The following is a 20,558-nucleotide window of genomic DNA, read 5'->3' as shown; positions in this document are numbered from 1 at the left end:
GGACTGTGGGGAGGGGATGACCACAGAGCACAGGAGGAGAGTGTTTAGAAGTAGTGGCCGGCACATTTCTGCAGTGCTCTGTGCACTGTAGGAACTAGGAAGCATCTTTCTTTTCCTGCCTCTCTCCCTTCCTTCTTCCTTTCTTTCTTCCTTCCCTCCCTTCTTCCCTCCCTCCCTTCCTTCCTCCTTCCCTCCCTCCCTCTCTCCCTCCCATTCTTTGTCCCTCCCTCCTCCTTCCTTCTTTCCTTCCTCCTTTCTCCTCACCTCTCTCCTCCTTTCCTTCTTTCCCTTGTACCCTCCCACCCTCATCTGCCTTTAAAAATACTTTGTAGATGTTTTAAATCCTATGCTAAATATTGCATTCTAATGCAAACATCTATTTTGTGGTTTGTCCTAATTAAATATGCATACTTTGGGAAGAAAAACTGGTACTTCTCAATTCTGCACGATTCGCCATGCAGCTTATGAATATGCTGTCCGGGCCCCTTCTGTGGTCCGATGCTCCAGGTGAGGAGAGGCCTAGAGAGGGGCCTTGTCTCCTGGGAGCAGCTTGGAGCCTCGACAGAAGCAAGGCCTCTGCTGGTTTGCACGAATTGCTCTTTCTGACAGAGCTAGAAATAGGAGGGTCACAGTAGCAGTGAAGAAAGATGAAGGTTACTTACGCAGGGGCTTTTGAGGCATGACTCTCGCTCTCACCTCTCACCAACATACGTATTTTTAATGCTTAAAATTTTTTTAGAAAGTCTAAAACTGTCACCCTGTTTCAACTGTTGCTCCCAATTAATTCGATTACTACTGTGCAATTGAAGTCAGGGTGCTACAGATACTGCTGAAAATAAGAATTAAAAATTCATCATAAATTTATGTTTTGAAGTCTAGCATAGTGCGTAGGGTGTCTGCCTTGCACATGGCCCACCCGGGTTCGATTCCTCCATCCCTTTCGGAAAGCCCGGCAAGCTACCGAGAATATCCTGCCCTCAGGGCCTGGTAAGCTCCCCGTGGCGTATTCGATATGCCAAAAACAGTAACAACAAGTCTCACAATGGAGACGTTACTGGTGCCTGCTCGAGCAAATCAGTGAACAACCGGACGACAGTGCAACAGTGCTATTATGCACTCTGCCTTATTATGTATTATTTTTTCTAACTCAGTCTTTCATACTCTATTAAACAATTACTACCCCTCCAAGGAGAAAAAATTAATTTTACCAAATTAATTTCAGTTTAATTAAACTTAATTTCACCATAATGACAAAAGTTAAATACTAAGAAAAGTTTTTGTCAACCTGGATTGAGCTGGATTTTACGTCTCCTAAAGTGATGCCTTCATTGCTGAGAATGAGTTTTCTAGATAATCTGATGCTCTTGATAACTGGAAATGAGGAGCTACTTTTAGTCTGCCTACTTTATAGATGTGGAAACAAAGACCCCGAAACTTACTTAAGGCACTGGTGAGTTAAGAGCTAAAGCTCCAGGCTGTCCCCCTTTCTCGACTATATTGTATTGCCTCTAGCTCTTTAGTCATTCAGGCTGGTTGCTGCCTATTTAGGGTTCATTTTTTTGTTGCCATTGTTAAAATGATGAACCTTTATAATTTATTGAGACCACAGTGGTTTTTAACACTGTACAGGTTCCAGTACAGCCTTGTAAGTCAATGTCTGTGTTAGACTCACTAACAGAATTTTGTTTGCCACCCATCACCTTACTCCTTTGGACCTGATTTATCCTTCCCCTTTTCCACTTTCCTTCTGGCAATTAGTTGTGTTTTTTTTTTCCTAAATAGTTTAAAGATGTCTTTTGGGTTCACTTCAGTTCTTTATCTTCCACATATGAGTGAATCATAGAGTGTCTGTTCTTTGTCATCCTCCTTGTTTGCCTAGCACAATGCCCTGTAGTTCCACCGGTGGCGAAAAGCACCATTTCATCTTTGTTAATAGCTGGGGAGTGTTGCATAGTGCATAGTTACATGTCTTCTTTATCCACCTAGAGTTGATGGTCACTTAGATTGTTTCCAGCTCTTGGCTGTTGCAGATAATTCTGCGAGGAGCACGGAGATGCGATTCCTTTGTTTTCATTCTTGTATTTTCCATATGCTGCTTTCCATAATAGCCACACTTACTGTATATTTGTTAAAAACAAAACAAAACATCACTCTTTGATAGCAATATGACGACATTCGAGGCGGCCTTTTGTAACATTCTGGCTGGCATCATTTAAATTCTGGCCTTGGCAAACTTTGGTTTAGTCAGCAGGAACACTTACACTTTTCTCTGGGTCAGTCCTTTAAACTGCTCATGGTATTACCGATTTGAATTATCTCTATAAAGTTGTGGGTTGAGGAGGTGTCATAGCCTCATTTTACAGCAAAACCTTGTTGGGAAGCTTGCTCAGCCGCACGGGTCTGGCAAGCTTCTGAGCTAGGCTAGGAGTCCTGACTGGCTGTTTCCCCAAGCTCACGCCTGTCCTTGATCACCTCCCAGGTCCCAGGGTTTTGTTCCTGCTGCTCAAACTCTGGTGTGCCTTCAGCACGCCATCCTACACTAGAAAATTTATCATCCAGTGTTTAGCATTTCATTTGCCATTCAGATATTTTTGCAACATAATTTTACGTTCATGGACAAGATAGAGTGACTCCAGTTTGCTTTCTGTCAACCAAAGAGACATCTAGAGAAAGTTGTGCACAATTTCAGGGACCAACTACACAGAAACATGAGCTTGCTAGCCAGGAAATCCTACTGCCAGGAGATCATTTACAAGGGATGGATCAGTGCCTTGGCACTCAGATAGGGTGACAAAATAGATTATTTTTTTTCCCCTCCATGGCCTGGCTCTAGCTGAGATCTCTCCCTTGAATCGTCACATCTTTTTCTTCTTGGCATGCCTTATCTTTTCCTCAGCATCCACAGGAGTGACCCTCTGCGCCTAAGGTACCAAGTTCTGAGCTCATGAGAGCCTCAAGTATTATTTTTCCCCAGAGTCTTGACAGAAATCCAAGCTAGGGGGTGACATATTCAGGATGACAATTCAGACTTGGGTGGGGGAAGTGCGCAGGAGGGCCTTAGCAAGCTGTGGCATCTTGCTTTGTGGCTCTTGTCCACAGATGTACCCAGCAGCCTGTTTCCCAGCGCCTCAGGCCAGTTGACTGTGTCCTGGGATCCCCTTGGTGCTCAGCCGAGGTGCTAGCTGCTGCCTAGAGGGAGACACACCTTCTGTCTTTGGCTTCTTGTTATGAAACTGGATCTTGACTCCGTCCTGGCAGAAGGATGTGGGCCGGTGATGAGTGGCTTCTGCTCTTGGCTTCTGGGGTGACAGTGGGTGGCCGTGTGTGCCTTAGTTTCTCCATCTGTTTTAGTGGAAGGGATTGTAACGTTCTTGGAGATCACAGAACGGAATGTGCTGTGTAAACACCGAGCAGTGTTGTTATAATAAATAGCAAATTAGTGTCAAACTTAAATTTCCTACACTTGGATGGCTTGTGGATGTACCAAAGAATCAGCAATTTTTTGATTAGGAATTAGAAAATCCTTTGGGAAAAGAAAATGCTTCCTCATATTTTTTGAAGAAAAACAAAAAAAAATCCAATTGCCCCCCAAATTTTCAAAGCCCAGAACTTTGGGATGTGGGCTACCCACCATTGTGAAATCCAGTCCTGCCTCAGCCTGTGAAAGATGGACCTGGTGGCTGCCGTGAAGCATTCTCCTGGGTCACAGGCCGCTGGATAACCTGCCGCAGCCTTCTATTCTAGATTTTCAGCGTTTTTGTTTCCTCATTGCAATTTTTACAGATCTCATTTTTTCCCATAAAATATTCCATTTCTTTAAAAATACCCAACACGGCCTGTTGCGGCATTCATACGGACCCTTCCTGTTAGGCAAGAAGAGATGAGACTGTCATTGTTCTAATAGTGTTGGATGTGAACAGAAGCAGTGGTGTGCACGATGAGAAGCCGTAGCTTTCAGGATAGTAGGGTGTGGGTGTTGTTTGCAGAGAATTCCATTTTGAGAGCCTGTCTTTGTTTAGTCTTCCCCTTCCTCTGATTTGACAGGAATGCTTACGAGATGGAGAAGGAGCAGTGAAGTCAGTGCTGGGTACCAGCTCTCAGCTCCATCCCTGTTGGGTGCTGTCTTTTATTAGAAACAACAGCACCTGCCCTCACTCTCTGAAGGGCTGGTGTAAAGCACACTGAGGTGGGGAACTGCATTGCAAAGCCGAAATCATAGTGCGCAATGACACACTAGCTGAACTGAGTGTAAGGCCTGACTTGGGTGAAACAGTTCAGCTCTCTGCAGCGTGGTAACAACAACCCTCTGAAACAGGCCCATGAGCCACTCAGCCTTTGACCCAGTCTAAACTCCAACATAGTCGGGCCTGACCTCCCTTAGCTCCTGCCCCAGTTGGAAGACAGTTACAATGTGCAGTAGCTGAGAATGCAGCATGTTTGTTAGGATTTTTTTGATCTGAAGATTTGACAGTGGTTTGCCCACACTGTGTAAGCAATCACTGGAAGAAATTCTGCTTTCTGAGTACCTGTGTGTGCTGGTGGACGGTTCAGCTTGGTTAAGTGGACAGACAGGGACTTTGGGGACTAACCACCCTTGTTTTAGGGACATGCTGTTCCAAAAGATTCATGAGCCTGGGATACTGTTTGCTTCAGTTTGTCCTGGCTTGCAGGGGGGTTCAAGATTGATAAAATGCACATGAAATTTTCTTCCCAGAGAATACTGCAGAGGCTTTGAAAGTCCAAAGAACTCTTTCTCTCTTCTCCTTCATCGCCAGCGAACATTTTTGGGAAAATGATTTTAGTCCTATGAGCAAAAGTTTCTTTCAGTGTATGATGAAAATGATCATAAAAGCTCAGAGTAATGTGGAAGTTACAGAGGTTAGTTGAGGCAAAAGGCACATTGTAAACTTGAAAGCAGCATATTCATTTGTTCATTCATTTAACACTGCGGCTCTGCTTTGGATTCTTGCCTGCAAGGAGTCAGCATTCCAGAGGGCAGGCAGACATAGGGACTGACCACTTCAGCCTGTTACTAGATTTCTAATGGCAGAGTTAAAATAAGCCTCATTTTCTTGCAAACTGAAGGCACTTGTGCCTGAGAGTCATGGATTGGAAAACCAAATGGACACGAGGATGTTCTAAGGGATAAGATGTGTCCATTTTGGTTGGCGCTTACGTGAGTGTCCATGAGGCAAGTAGTGTTGGGAGGGGTTGGGAGTGCCCGAGCAATGAGCCAGTGCACTGTTTCATTCGGCATTGGAGGGCGAACTCCAGTCCAGAGTCCAGTGGGTAGGCACTTGCCTTGCGCAGCACCAAGGCATGTTCAGTTTCCAGCACCACATATGGTTCCCCACACCCACCAGGAGTGATCCCTAAGTTCAGAGCCAGGAGGAAGCCCCGAGCACCATCAGATATTGCTCCATACAAAAAAGAGGTGAAGCTTCACCTGCATCCTGAGATGCCCTATTCTGTACAAGTCTATAAAATGCAGTGTTTTTATTCAAAGCTGGTTGCAAAATTTAAAAAAAAAATGCTGATTGCTGCTGAGCTGTACATGCAAATTGGTCCCCTGCTCCCCCTAATTGGAAAAGTACTTGCAAGAAGCTACGGAATGTTGGCCTGGTGCTCCATGTCTTGGAGCTGTGTGTCTGCTGGAAGTTGGGCATCAATGTGTGTTTGCCTCGTCACACTTCCGAACCCAATGAGAGAGTCTGCTTCCACTGGCGGTGCCAGCAACAGTGAATATTCAGCATAAAAGACCATTTATTGGACATTTACTTGTGTAGGCACAGCATTAGATCAGTGCAGGGGAGAAGTGAGAAAAAAGGTATAGTCAAGGACTCACAATAATGACAATCATTGCTCTTTTTTGAGCTGGGCGTAATTATAAGTATATTGCTGTATCAGTATACTTAATCATTCCACTGTCCTTGAGGTGTGTATAATGGCTCCTGTCCTCAGTTGGTCAGAATGCATCATTTTACACACTCAGCTCATTTGTCAGACCCGTGGACCCAACATCGAAGCCCATGTACTTCTTCCATGGCTTTGATGTGGGTGGAGCAGAACAGCCGGGGCCAAGCCTGCAAGGTGAAGACTTGGGAAGTGAAGGGAAGTGGAGGAAATAGTCTAGACTAGGGTTCTGTTTCAAATGCAGTTTAATAAGATGGCCATGTCACTTCTGTTTATGTCTCTCAAGTCATAGGTCAGAAGAATCAGTTGTCACTTTTAAGAAGCCAGAAAGTTACTGGAAAATTAAAGAGTCGGAAGGACTAGGATTAGTTTCTGAGGAGGAGATTTCTGCACGAGTCAGAGATCTAAGTCACCTGAAGCTCAGTAGGAAGCAAATCACAGAAAGGAAATGGCCTGGGGTGTGGGGGAGGTAGGGGTTGAGTGGGAGACAGCAATAAAATAGAGAGAAATGATTAGAGAAAGCCCCAGTTTCAAACTTCTAATTTATTAGAGACTGCTTGATCATGAGGGTTAGGTTGGTTGAGAAAAGGTAACGAAGAGCAAAAGGAGATGTAAGACACCAAAAAGTCACCATCTGGCCTTGTTCGTATAAAGACCGTTTTATAGTTTTTCTGTGCCACAGGATTGCATTGGCTTATAATTCTCCCAAAAAGTGTTTACAGAAGAGAAGGCCCAAAGTGGCATGGATACCTCTGGGCTTCCCCCAGCTTTACTTGTGAATATTCTACAACTGTTCTGAGTACTTGTTTAGAAGCAAATATGGTGGGGGACTGATAGGTAGATGTCTAGGGTTGCCCTTAAATTAATCTTCTAGAATTTCGAGAGTGAGAAGTGATACAGGACCACAGGCTTTAACTGCCATTGTCTTGGTGCAGTGGGGACGTATATTGCTCTGTTTAATCTCCGGCTGTAGCTGCTGACTGTTCTGAGTGAAGCTGAAATAGGTGCACAATCGATTGGACTTGACAGTGGAAAATTGGGCTTGGGAGATGGCACAGGGCAAGGGTGCTTGCCTTGCATTTGGCTGCCCCAGTTTGATTCCTGGCAATGTATAGTGTCCCAACCCTGCCAGTAGCAGGCTCCAAGGACTGAGCTAAGAGGAAGCCCTGAGCACTGCCTTGAGCTGTGGCCCCAAGACCAAGAAGTAAATAAGTGAGTGTGGGAAATGGTTTGGTACCAAAGGACTCGATCCAACAGACATGTGAGAGAAGGATGACGTCTCTCTGATGTGCACAGTCCTGTGGTCTAGCCCTGTCTCTGTGTCCACCAGTGACTGTGGCAGCTGAATTGAAGTGAGTCTTTGTTTGGACAAGAGCTTCTCCTGAGGGGTGGACTTCCAGTTGCATCTGGTGTCTCTTGTGTAGCCTGTTTCCTTCCCATCTGCAACAGAGCGGGTTGGACCAAGGTGCCCTTCCATGGAAGGGGTTCAAGATGGCACTGTCTTGATATAAAATGGCTAAATCCCAAGAAATTTAAGGACTTTTATCTGCTTGGTGCTACCGACATTTTATTATCAGTGAACTTATTACATGATAATGTAGAATTTGTTCCCCTCTTTTCTCCTCAGCCCGCTTTCCAGTAGGAAAGCGACATGTCACGTTTGTGCACTTGGCATCTGACTAGCACACTCGTGGAACTGATTTTTTTTTAAATTTAATTGATTTTAATTTTCAGTCAAAAATTTGAAACATGAACCCAGTTATTTAGAAAACATTTTAGCATGTTTTTTCTAATTTGGGTGTGTGAATCTATGATTTCAACTGTCAGTTTTATGGAATCTAATGGTTCAGTATTTCCAGTGAAAACTGGCATTGAATTGAGTTGTATGTGGAAAAATAGCTACCCAGTTTCAAAGATTTAAAATTAAAAAAACAGCATTCTTAGATTAAGAACCGATAATATTTTGGAACTACTTGGGCAATATTTCTTTTGCTGTGCTGATTTGGGTACTTAACAGCACAAGGAGCTTTTTTCGTGACTAGCCCTGATTTGAATGTCAACTCCTTTATGCTTCTGACCCTGCACACAAACCCTGCATGGAGGCTGGGGGTGGCGAGGTGACTGTCTGGGCTCCTGGAGAGGGATGAAGCCAACAGATGAAACCGGCATCAGTAGAGATTGTGTTGGATATTGGGAAGAACTCATGAGACCGTAACAACTGAGCAGGGCTTGCCTGGCCAGGTAGCTCAGTGGGTTGAAGCACCTGATTTGTATTCAGTCCTCTGAATCCCACCAGGAGTGACCTCCAAGCACCAGCTAGGGAAAAGCCATGGAGCACCTCCAGGTGAAAGGAAGATGGGCAGGAGAGCTTGATGAGATTACGGGAGGTCACGTGGAAGTGCTCTGTGGAGGGGATGTGCCCTGTGCTTCCCTTGGCTCTTTCAGAAACACGTCTTTGGCTATACTGGGTCAAAAGGAGAGTGTGGAGAAAGCTCTGGCTTGAGATCAGGCTTGGCAACTTGGAAGGCTCTGTGCCAACTGGGCCAAGGGCCAGGCAGTCAGCCAGCACATGGGGAGAAAGTCTGTTCCTGTATTTGCAGCTTTATCACCTTGGGGCCAGCTGAATGTCGAGGGCTCGGAGGTGACAGGGCTGTACGTCCTTCAGTGTCAAAACACTCTCAGTGTTGATGGTTGCTTCTTCAGGGCAGAATGTATGGTTGGTTTTAAATTTGCTGCTGGGGTGTGAACACTCGGCTCTCCACTAAGGTCAGGAAGTGACCCAGGGCTCAGGCAGAGATGCTCCTTGTCATCTGCTGGGATGAGTCTCTGTGGGGACTTGGAAGTGGACCGAGAGTGAGCATCTGTGTTGGGCGCATTATCTGGCCCATCTGGAGAGAATGGCCCTTTGAGTGGGGATCAGGGTGCTGCTGAGACATAACCCCTGACTGGCGGTCTGAAATTGGAAGTTGACCAACAGAGTCCTCAGTGCCTCTCCATGTGGCCCTGCCTTATTCCCTAAGGACTGTGGCTCTTGGTTTATGGCAGAGCTTCTGGAGATACACTGTGTCTCCATTCTGCTTTGCCAACGACTAGCAGTGGAAACCTGGGCAAGCAATGAAGATTTTCTTTATCTTTAATTTTTAAAAAACCATATCAACAATGCTCAGGTCTTACTCCTGACTCTGCACTCAGGGATCACTCCTGGCAGGCTCAAGGAACCATATGGGGTGCCAGGGATTAAACTTGGATTAGCGATGTGCAAGGCAAGGGCCCTACCCTCTGTAGTATTGATCTGACCCTGACAAGGACATTTTTCTGAGTCCCAATTTCCTCATTCTTGAATTTGTCACTTACATTCTCTGAGGATATTATGGGGTTAAATGACAGAATTTATACACAGTATCACTCTCATAGGAAGTGCCTACTAAATTGTGATTATTATTAGAACTGTTTTTTTTATATTTGCCTTTCTCTCTTAAAACAAATTACTATCTACAAGCAAAGTTAAGAGCTTTGATGAGACCCGGGTACACAGATCAGCATTTTGGGTCTACTTTGACACAATCGAGAGAGAATCACTAATACCACAGTGGAGGAAAGTAACATAATTTGGTTCTTCTGGGTTACAGACTTTGGCAAATCCATAGAAATTACAGCTTTCCTCTGAAATTATTCTCACATTTTCAGTTCTGTCAGTTTAGAGTGAAATCTAAGGAACTTTAATGTTGAAAATCAGCAATTTGAAAGACTAACTAGGGGAGTGTATACCTGAGTCATGTTGCTGACCGTCTCTGACACACACAGCATCTTGACCTTTAGTGTCTTCTAAGCCAATTTACAGAGGCATAGACTTTGTGCCAGGCAAAGGTAGAGTTAGTACTTAAGAGCATATGTTTGAGTTCATTTTTACTTTTAAAAGTTATAGTTCAATGATGACAAATACTATTGTGGTATAGCATGAATCTTAGGAATCAGTAAGCAGTCATTTCCGCACATTCGCGTGGGTCATTTCCGCACATCCGCACAATCTTGGACATTTTGCTCAGCTTTGGGAATTTATCTGGAAAATTATAATTTACAACCTTCAGAGACTCTAGAGGTAGATGGGCTTTAGAGAGCAACTTTGGTGCCAATTGCTGTATTGTTCTCCTGTCACAAAATAGCATATTGAATTGACTGGGGATGGCATAGGTCAAGACAACAGGAATGTTCTAAATTCTGTACTGGGGCAGGTCAGTTAAAAACAAGGTGAAAGTCCTTTGGCCAGAACATTAACAAGTCAGCGTTCTAAGAATTCCATATGTCACAGTGTTCTTTTTTTTTTCTTGATGTTTACAATTTAAATGGTTTGAGAATTTGAAATTCTCAAAATATTTTGGACACTATTGTAATATTCCTGACTATCTTGCAGGCATTTGTGTTAAAAGCATCAAACATGTGCGTGCCCACGCATGTGTGCACATGTACACACACACACACACACCCCACACACGCACATGCACATACACATACCTGGTTGTCTATTCTTATGTCCATATTCGGTGCATTCTTAACCAGTCATGTCTGTCTTGGATCTCTGATGGTTATCAGGTGTGTGTGTGTGTGTGTGTGTGTGTGTGTACATGGGAGTGAGAGAATAAGCCCATAAATGCCAGTGCATGACTAACAACAAGAGTTTGGGTTTGATGAACGCCATTATTAATTCATGGTTCATTTCAATTTTATTCACTAGAGTTTCACTGCATCTTTGCTCTGTATCTGTAACAAGGCTATTTCCTTGTAGGTTATATTGCAGATTGACAGCGTATTGTCTAATTTCCAAATGCTTAAAGTGTGTTTTATTTTATTTTTAATTTTTGACTTTGGGTTTAAGGTTTTTTATTTTTAGGAAATAGGGTTGCAGAGGTGTTTTAACTTTGTGATATTGATGTAAAGAGTTACTTCCCACCCCTCCACCAAAGTGTCCATGACCCTTTGCCCCATCCCTATGTCCGTCCTGGGTCCAGTGTTCCTTCATTCCCACCCCTGCCCCATTACTTGTTGATAATAGTTATGGTTTTCAATGCAGAATTTTACTTTTCTTAGCATCACCTATGTGTTCGAAAACCCACCTGTATTCTCACGTTATTTTCCAGCATCCTCTTTGTACCCATAGCTCCCTCACTTATAACCTCACACTCTGTATTCTAGTATCTGAGATTTAGTATCGATTGATATTGTCCACACCCTTGGTTTGTTTCTCTTTACACTAAGTTAAGTGAGTTCTGTGGAAAATAATGTGGAGATTTCTCAAAAAAGAAGAATGGAGCTTCTATTTGACCCAGCGATCCCACTTCTTGGTATCTGCCCCCTGTCCCCCCATACAAAAACATTAATTCAAAATGATGGTCACACCCAAAGTATGTCTTAAATAGCTCCTTTTTCTTTTCATGAAAATTGGCTTATTTGTGCTTAAAAGCCACGCCTCAAATATTAGGCCATGTAATATATCAGAATGGGAATCAGATGACAGACCTGGGTATGGGAAGAGCTTACTTATCACAAGTAAATTGAAACCTCACCTGGATTCAAATTTGCTACCTGTAAAATAAAGAGTTTGGACTGGATCTTGTGAAAAATCCATATCCCGCAGGGAAAGGATTTGTGGTACGTCATGAGATGCTTCTGCTTTGGGCTTTTATGACACGTTTCTTGTGAGGTTTTAGGTGAAAGAAGCAAAGACTCTTGGTAGAGTAGAAAGCTAGCTTTATCACCAACCAATGATTCTAGACAAGCAGAGTATTGGAAGAGCAAGACCCTGAACTTTAGCATCTGCCAATAGGGACTCGACTTAAAGTGGTTAGTACTCCGGGAGCAGGTCTGGTCTGTGTGCTCTCAAGGGCATCTTAGACACAGACCACAATGTGTTCAAGAAATAAGGAGCCAGGGAGTCAGTCCTTGCCCGCAGGAGGCCCTTTGGAGCCCTGCGGGCTGCACTTGGCCCTATGTCCCACCACGAGCAGGTTCAACTAGAAGTTTCTCCAGTGTAACATTAGGGTGTATATCCATACGCCTTAAGATTATTTAAGTGATTGTTTCTTTATCCCGAACGTATGTCAGAAAAAGGAAACTTCTCTTTAGAAGTTCTTACAAAGTCGGCTCAGCCGGTTGTTAACCAGTTGGGAACCGGCCAAAGTGCCAATCAAGGGCGCTTACAATGATGATTGGGAAATTACAAGTCTGACAGTCTAATCTTATTCTGAAGGGTGTAGGGTTGCTTAAAAGTAAACAGGATATGATTGCTACCTATCTTGCTTCTTTCAATAATGGTTTTTTAATACCTGCGTACTAGTAGGGGATTTAATTGTACACCACCCAGAAAGAGAGAAGTTTACCAACCCAATTTGGTAGGAATGTGATCCTGAAAAGTCTTCTTACGATAGAGGTAGTTATGGTTTCAGTGTTTTGAGGTGTGATTTCAATAAAACTTAATCAATTTTAGTAGACCTTACCCATGACTCCAAATCTGGAGATTTGTACCCCAGATGCATCCTTGACCTGTCAATAAACACAGCTAGTATTTTTGGCCCAAGAGTGATGAGGGGGTTGGAAAGGATCTATTTTAAGTGCCTGCAGCACACCCTGCATTTTGACTCAGAACCAGATAAAGAAAGCAGTAATTAATTCCAATTGGTCATTTAAGCAGGTTCACATAGTATTGTTTCCTAGAAGGAAATTTGAAGGCATCTCGTTTTGTCTGTCCCATTCTCACTATCTAGGTGAAACCACATGTCACTGCAAGGTGGATCTTTTACTTAACAAGAAAACCTTCCTATGGCTTTGTCCTTTTCAGGTCATGGTCAGCCTTAGAAAATAGAGACAGCAGAGTGAGGGAGTAATTCATTTTGTTTTGACTCTTATTGAAACTACAAGGTGAATATTTCAGCCCGAACTCTGAAGCAACTATGATGTGCTTTATTTTACAGACATTAAAAAAATTATGGAAAAAATAATCCTTAGAATTAGCAGCTGGAATCTGGTTAGCTGATTCTAGTTTGTTAAGATCATGCAAAGCAGCATAGCCCAGAGTCAGCTAGCTTCCACCCAAACAAAACCCTTATAGTCACTCCCACACCCTAAAACCACATTCCAGGTAAAAACCAGACTCCCAGTTAAGAGCTCTGGAGTTTCTAGAGTTTGTGACCACAAATGCATGTTCATCATCTACATCACTGATATGTCAGTAGTAGATGGATTGAATGTAAAGTAGAACCAACCAATATTTTTTTATTAGTTTATTTTTAGAGAGTCATCGTGAGGGTACAGTTACAGATCCATACATCTTTGTGCTCATGTTTCCCCCATACAAAGTTCGATTACCCATCCCTTCACCAGTGCCCATTCTCCACCACCAGTAAACCCAACATCCCTCCCCCCACTTCCCAGTCCCGTCTCCCCCCACCCCACCCTGCCACTATGGCAGGGAATTCCCTTTTGTTCTCTCTCTCTGATTAGGTGTTGTGGTTTGCAATAAAGGTGTTGAGTGGCCATTGTGTTCAGTCTCTAGTCTGTATTCGACCCGCATCACCCTTCCCCCACATGACCTCCAACCACATTTTACTTGGTGGTCCCTTCCCTGAGTTACCCAGAATGAGAGACCAGCCTCCAAGCCATGGAGACAATCTCCTGGTACTTATTTCTACTATTCTTGGGCGTTAGTCTTATAGTCTATTATTCTATATTCCACAGATGAGTGCAGTCTTTCTATGTCTGTCTCTCTCTTTCTGACTCATTTCACTTAGCATGATACTTTCCATGTTGATCCACTTATATGCAAGCGTCATGACCTCATTTTTTCTCACAGCTGCATAGTATTCCATTGTATAGATGTACCAGAGTTTCTTCAACCAGTCATCTGTTCTAGGGCACTCGGGTTTTTTCCAGATTCTGGCTATTGTAAACAGTGCTGCGGTGAACATATAAGTGCATATGTCACTTCGACTATACTTTTTGGCTTTTCTGGGATATATTCCCAGCAGTGGTATTGCTGGGTCAAATGGGAGCTCAACCTCTAGTTTTTTGAGAATCGTCCATACTGTTTTCCAAAAGGGCTGAACTAGCCGGCATTCCCATCAGCAGTGTAGAAGGGTCCCTTTCTCCCCACATCCTCTCCAACAGCGGTTGCTTTTGTTCTTTTGGATGTGTGCTAGTCTCTGTGGTGTGAGGTGGTATCTCATGGTTGTTTTGATCTGCATCTCTTTGACGATTAGTGATGTAGAGCACTTTTTCATGCCAGCAACACTTTCTTGACTTTCAGGGCTTTTGAAAGACAAGGACTTCCTTCTGGAATTTGGCACCATTTTTTTTGTGAGGGAAAACACCTATAATGTGTTTTATTATTAAATTCAGAGCCTTCTTCAACATTCCTTCATGGTTGAGGTTCCCATATGCCATGTTGTTGACCCACTTTGCACAAAATAGGAAGTAAGAGCATGCTGAAGCTTGCCAAAGGCAAGAGAGAGATTTCACAGCAGCAAAGACTCAAGGGAATACCATGTTATTAAAACATATGTCCCTTGATGTTATAACTATAATCACTGAATTGTGACCTCTTTAGGACTGGGACCAAACTTTTGGTTAATTGCCAGCAATGTACTACATTGTCTTCCCTGGGGTTGGAAGTTGGAGATGCATTGGTGAATTCATTGATTAAATACCTTGCCTAGCAACTTGATCATTGTATGACTGAAATGTAAGCACGGAAATTTGTAAGTCTGTAACTGTACCTCATGGTGATTCATTTATAAATAAATAAATAAGTGTTTAGGTTGGTCTTAGGAACTAGACCCGTTCATTATATTCTGTGCAGTATAATTCACTTAACAAGCACTGCACATGTATATCAGGCAGGCATGTCATACTTCTCTTCCTCCTAAGAATATATGCTTTCATGGAGCATTAAAAATAGTTGTAATGCTTTTGATAATAGTATAGGAATCTCAGAATGCACCATACAAGGAAGAATACCATCACCAGTCAAAACATGGAAGATGAAAGAAACGAGGTCAGGCTTCAGAGAAAGCCAGTCAAGGCTATATTGGCATTCCTATTAGACATTCCAATGAGCAATACACAAATGAGAGTCTGACTTAGACTAATGGCTGTGAATTGCTGACAGTGATCAGCCATGATTTATATCGTGGAGAAACTATTCAATTCTCTGTACAATGGTCAGGATTACTTAATACATTTTGCAGAGCCTTTTTTGTGACCTGTTTCACTGCTTACTTGAGTTTTGATAGTATATTCTTAATATGTATTACCTACTTGCTTTCCTAAACACAGCTTTGCTAAATTCTAAGACACTTGTATATATTGATATTACAGAAGGTCTTAAAATCACTGTGCATTATATCTGCCCTCAGTGGAATATTAGGCTGAACATACTTCTCATTGGTTCCAGTCTTAAACCTAAGTAAGGCTACTGCTCATAAAAAAGAAATGTCTAGTTGCACAAAAGAAATAAAAACATCTTAAAAATGAACACACATATATAGTGTGTATATGTCAGTAGCCTGGCAAACTACCTGTGGCATATTTAATATGCCAAAACCAGTAACAAGTCTCACAATGGAGACGTTACTGATGCCCGCTTGAGCAAATCGATGAACAATGGGATGACAGGGACAGTGACAGTGACATACTTAATTTTATGGGGTTCAGTTCTTGGAGGTTTATGTAGATTGTCTGAGTGTTAGACAGAAAGTTGCCCTAAAAAATTCAGACTCAATTTCATAGACACAGGAGCTCTCAAAACCTTCGAAATGATCTTTTCTGATTTAAATCAGAACATTTTATTCTGGAGAGGGCCTACTTTGGACGGTGGGAGAAATAGACCTGTGGGAGCAAGAGACCCAGTGCAGTCATTGGCTTTAAAGCCTAATCCCACCATTTGACCTTGGAGAAAAGTTTCTGAACCTCTAGGATCTAGTCTCTTATCTGGACTAAACCCTTAAGCTTTTATCTCAGGAAACAGGTGGAAGAGGAAACACAGCTAGAAAGGACAGATACCATCTCTGGTTCATAGACCTGCTTTCCGTATCACACCCTGCTCAGGTAGGACCAAATTCAACCTTGTTGCTCTTGAGCTAATGTAAAAAGTAAACTGCATGGTGGGCATAGCTCGGTATGATAGTCTATCACCATGGCAACTTTGCACTGGGAATACGAATTAGCTCATTCAGTCTTATGATGTAATTATCTTCCCCATTAAATATATAAGGGTTAATATGTTTTTTAGTAGACACACAAGAATTCTCAAACATAAGTTCCTTAAATGCTAGAAACCCAAATTTTAATCACTAACCACAATCCCTTACTTTGTTCTCATTTTGCCAATTCAGTCCAATTCAAAGCAGCAGAGTAACTAAGGATTTTTGGTTATGCTGAGTTCAGGGTTATTTATTTATTTATTTATTGGCCTCTAATTTGAGAAATTTTTCAGGCCTTGAACTCAGGTGCTCTTAAATTATAAGTCAGAAAATGCCCTTGAGGGGAAAAAGGATTTCTGTCATTACTGCCAAGGTTGTATGAAGAATTATTTTCCTGATTCACATTTTTATTTTTCACGTGTCAGATAATTTTCCTATTTATAAGCTGAATGAATCTCAATCCCTTATCAGATTCTGCCAGTTGAGTAATGGGGACTCCCACAAAATTCTTTGCATGGATGATAAAATTTCCAGTGTTAGACCCTTTTTTTTGTTGTTGTTTTTGATGGTGCTCAGGGGACCATATGGGATGCTGCGAATCAAACCCGGGTCGGCCATGTGCAAGGCAAACACCCTCCCTGCTGTGCTATCACTCCAGCTCCCATTAGACCATTATCTGTCCGTTTTTCTTCCTTCTTTCCCTTTCCTTTCATTAACCAGTAAAGCCTCCAGTGTAGTCCAGTGACCAGCATTGCTCAGGCATTGAAATGGAGGATACAGACAACTTTCTTCAGTCCCCGGCCCTGGCTGAGAGGATACTTCAGAAGGGGGCATCAGCAGGCTGTGCTTCATGGTGCCAAGTTCTACTTTCAGCATCCCTCTGATTGTGTGTCCTAAGCAGAGCCAGCCTGGCTGCATCTTAGTTTCCGCACTGATCATGGGATGGTTTGCTTCCCATGACTGATTGTGGTAGGTATGGATTATGGAGTTGAAGAGGAAGTGACCCAAGTTTTGTGGTATTGAAGAAACCAGAGGTAAATTTTATTTATCAAAAAGCCTGAGAACAACAGAGCTAGACTATGAAAGATGAGTGTAAACAGTGATCCCTCTGTCCCTTTGGAAATCAAAGTGCTGGGGAAAACCCCACTTTCACCAGTGTGATTCATGCATGGCTCGTCAATGGAGTCCTTGCTGGCTAGCCTGACCTCAATCCAGAGTCTCCCCTCTCTAAAAGATGCAGGATTGTTTTCCCTCTTTCTAGAAGCTGAGGACTGTTACACTTGACCAAATACATGGTTATTCTTTTTCTTTTTTTATTTTTTACTAGTGAATGACTGTGAGGTACAGTAGTTACAAACTTACGAACTTGCCTGTTTGCATTTCAGTCATACAATGATCGTTTACCTATCCCTCCATCAGTGCTCTTTCTCCTCCACCAATGTTCCCAGTATCCCTCCCACCAGCTCTATCCCATCCCCCACCCCCACCCTGCCTCTGTGGCAGGGCGTTCCCTTTTCTCATGGTTATTCTTAAGTGTTTGGGATTGCATACTGATGGAGCTACCAGTTTATTCCCAAACTGAAAGACTAGTTAATCAAGATGTTCATTCTATAAACTGTTCCGGGAGGTTGGGGACTTGGCTCACACCCAGCCCTGCTTGGGGCTTACTCCTGCCTCTGTGTACACTCTGGCAGTGCTCGGGGACCTTATGCAGCGTGGAGGATTGAACTGGGGTTGGCTGCATGCAAGTCAAGTGCCTTAACACACCCCTGTACTGTTTCTCTCTACACAGGTGTCTGCCCTGTGTCCAAGGAGGGCTGCTGTGGGATTGGGAAATTTGGGGCCACTGTCCCTGTTCTCTTGCGCCTTCATTAAATCTAGCTGTCATTCTTAAATTCTCTGCCTGGTGGTTTCCAACTGCTGATATGCAGACTGGGGGGGGGGGCAGTCTCTGGATGTAAGGACTCTGTAAACCTCTGCTCTAGCCTTTAGTTCTGTTTCATCACCTGCCTTCCCTCACCTAGATTCAGGTCTGCTAAGTGTTCATCTCACCAAGCCAGGTCGTCTCGGAGGGTACTCAGCAGGTGTTACAAATCTGACGGCCCTTCTCAGGAAACCATGATTCCGCCACCCAGTTGCTGGGACCTGCGGTCAGCCCAGCTCCTGATCCATAGCAGAGGTCCTAAAAGTGGCAGAGTAGGCCTGAGGGGCTGCGGCACAGAGAGGATTAACCAGGGTGTCTCAGTCAACACAACCCACTCCTAATGCACACCACACAAAGTACCCTTGATGTATGTGTGTGTGTGTGTGTGTGTGTGTGTGTGTTTGAGAGTATGGGGAGGGGAAGGACGATGGGGGTCAGGAAGAGGTCTCTTATTCAGCGTTGTCACTCTGAAGATGCATTAGATTCAGTGACGGTGGTAAACTGTATCCTCTCTGCCACGCTCATTGATACTCAGTAAGTATGAAATAGACTCGAGGGAGAGGGGGTTCATTGGAATGATTTGCCGCTTCTCTGTCACGCCCTCCCTCTCCCGAAGCAGCCTGGCCTCTCCTGGGTGGGCTGGCTGGGCCACAGGTGGGAGAGCAGCCTTTGTGCCTAGCCAGTCCACAGGCCCTGCTTCCATCCATAAGTTCTCTGACCTGTCAGTTGTGTTAAGTACCACCTTGCCACAAGCCTCTTCTGTGGTGTCTGAGGTGAGGGGAAAGCCCGGAACCTGTTGGGTTTGCCTCAGGTTGCTGAATTGAGGTGAGAAAATGCTTGATCTTGGATAACACCTTCTCTGGAGGAAAAGCACAAAGTTCTCCCCCACCCAACCCAGGGAACTTCTGGCTAATGGCTTCATGGGGTGATGATGGTGTGTAAGAGCTGCCACTGAGCCAGTGCTTTGGCCCAGCCTTGCCTGCCAAGGATTAGTCCGAGTTCAGGGAGAAAGGGAAATACACAGCGATCCAAAGGGACTTTCTCACTTCATCGACGGAAAGATGCTGCTTAGGGGCACTGCGTGAGGGGTCCCCTCCAGACTCCCTGCCTTGACTTCGTGTCATTTGCTGGCTTGTGGATTTGGAGCTGCTTATGGGTCTGAACCCAGAGGTAGATGTTTTGGTTAGTCACCAGAGAGGAGACACCCCACGAGGCTGGTGGCATTTTCCTTTGAGGTTACATGTTTCCTTTCGAGCAACAGAGCTAAAAAGCAAAAACAAAACAAAAGACTTGGACTTTTCCCTAGTCTGCGTGGAGGTTGCCAAGGTCACGGCTGGTAGTTGCTTGTTTGGGGAGACTTAAAATCTTGACAGAAGAGTTTTAAATATGCCTGAAAGATGAAAAAACAAAGAAACAAAAAAACAATAATACAACTTACCATGGCACTAAGAACATCTCGCATTGAAAATAAGAACAAAAATAGATGAAATGAACACTTGGGTAACCAACTGACATATCCACATATTCACGTCCACCCCCCACCCCTAATTTTTCCACTGTCATCATAACAGTAGAATCCATGGAAATTTAGAAACAAAAACATTGCCATTTATGTTTAAAGAGCTGGGAGAACCAAGCTCTGTGTGCTGTGCTGCTGAATTAGTCAGTAGGGAAGAGTTTTTCCTGTAATGAGTATACCTTCCATGATCCTTGCTTGCGGGCTCTGGAACCAAGCAGTAGGTTACATTAGGAAACTCGGTTCTGACATAGTTTTGATATTTAGCAGATCACCACTCATTCTCTTCTTGGAGAAATAATGAGAATGAATGCCCTTTCTTTGCTAGCATTTGTCTCTTTTTAAATTTATTATTTTGAATTGAACAAGTTCTCCACTCACTACCAAAAACTGCTCATCTCTGTATTCGCTCAGTATACAACTTGAGAACACCCGGTTTTTGCAAATACAGATCTGGGGCTATCTTGAATGATTTATACACAGAGTAGCAGAATTGATCGAAGAGAATCGGAATCCATTAGATGATTAACGCTGTGTTTTAATTGTCATTCTTACCAATTTCCAAAACTTCAACTACACTATTAAAGACAGAATAAGCTATAATTTAGGTTTATTTTAAGTGTTGAATGCATTTATTAATTATGTTGCCCTGCCTTTCAAATTGCATGGAGAACAATTATTCCAAACACAAATACATATGGAATGAAGCCATGCGGGTGTGTTTTGAATGCAGCAATAATCTTGCTCCTCAAGTGGAGCTGGAGGGAGCTATGTGCTGCCTTAATTTAATCCTTGTATTAAGATTGCATTTAATCAGAAGTGTGAATTTAACCCCAGGTGGCATTTAGATAGTAGCATTTGGTTTAGGCACTTTAGAATATTATTTCCTTTTAATACTTGGGCAATCAAAAATTGTTTCCAAATGTCTTCTAACTACTGAAATTAATTGTTCTGAAATTTCAAAGAGAAGAATCTGAAATTCAAGTTGGAAAAGGCAAGAATCATTCCAATCAAG

The 20,558-nt window shown here is 43.2% G+C and overlaps 1 protein-coding gene across 1 annotated transcript in view; it reads left to right on the top strand.

Annotated features, from left to right (window-relative positions):
- PCSK5 (proprotein convertase subtilisin/kexin type 5) overlaps nt 1-20,558 on the top strand; it is a 320,193-nt gene that overhangs the window by 65,590 nt on the left and 234,045 nt on the right. The window lies entirely within an intron of this gene.

Source organism: Sorex araneus, chromosome 1 (genome assembly GCF_027595985.1).
Source record: "Sorex araneus isolate mSorAra2 chromosome 1, mSorAra2.pri, whole genome shotgun sequence".
Lineage (NCBI taxonomy): Eukaryota > Metazoa > Chordata > Mammalia > Eulipotyphla > Soricidae > Sorex > Sorex araneus.
This window is presented reverse-complemented; position numbering and strand designations above follow the sequence as displayed.